Genomic DNA, 517 nt, shown 5'->3' on the forward strand with positions numbered 1-517 from the left:
AATAAAACTTTGGTGTACTCAACATTTCCGGGTTCACCTAGTTGGCTACTAGACTAAGTTGTATGGACGGGTTTGGGAGGAGAGAGGGAGGGGGTTTATTTTGGATTATTTTCATTAGTGTGTAAAATATTGTAATAAAATAACATAATGTTCTAAGTAAATATGATAAATAGGTTTGGAATGATTTTTACAACTAAAATAATTGTTTTGTAACTGAAGAGGGAAAGTACCAAATAAAGTACCATTGGGTACCGGAATGAATTTCAGGTACCGGTATGGGGACTAGTATTGTTGTAATTGGAGACCAGAGCTGGTATATCTTTTTAATATTTGTACTGTCATGACAGCGTTGCTGTCAGTTTACCTTTTTATGTTGGAGCTTCAAAAGTGCATATTATAAATATGACACTGAATTTGAAACAGAACTTGTCATTTCTGCACCTTTTATCAAAGTGTTTATTAGTAATACAGTGGAATTAGTAGAAATGTCACGTAACTTTCTCACACACACACACAC

The 517-nt window shown here is 34.0% G+C and overlaps 1 protein-coding gene and 1 long non-coding RNA gene across 6 annotated transcripts in view; both read left to right on the forward strand.

Annotated features, from left to right (window-relative positions):
- LOC116700858 (uncharacterized) overlaps positions 1-230 on the forward strand; it is a 4,602-nt gene extending 4,372 nt beyond the window's left edge. The window contains exon 2 of the long non-coding RNA XR_004334757.1: positions 59-230. This is a non-coding gene — a long non-coding RNA (uncharacterized LOC116700858). The remainder of the gene's footprint in view (positions 1-58) is intronic.
- The window catches only part of ntm (neurotrimin), a 537,242-nt gene that overhangs the window by 446,955 nt on the left and 89,770 nt on the right, over positions 1-517 (forward strand). The window lies entirely within an intron of this gene.

This window comes from Etheostoma spectabile, chromosome 13, assembly GCF_008692095.1.
Source record: "Etheostoma spectabile isolate EspeVRDwgs_2016 chromosome 13, UIUC_Espe_1.0, whole genome shotgun sequence".
NCBI classification, from domain to species: domain Eukaryota; kingdom Metazoa; phylum Chordata; class Actinopteri; order Perciformes; family Percidae; genus Etheostoma; species Etheostoma spectabile.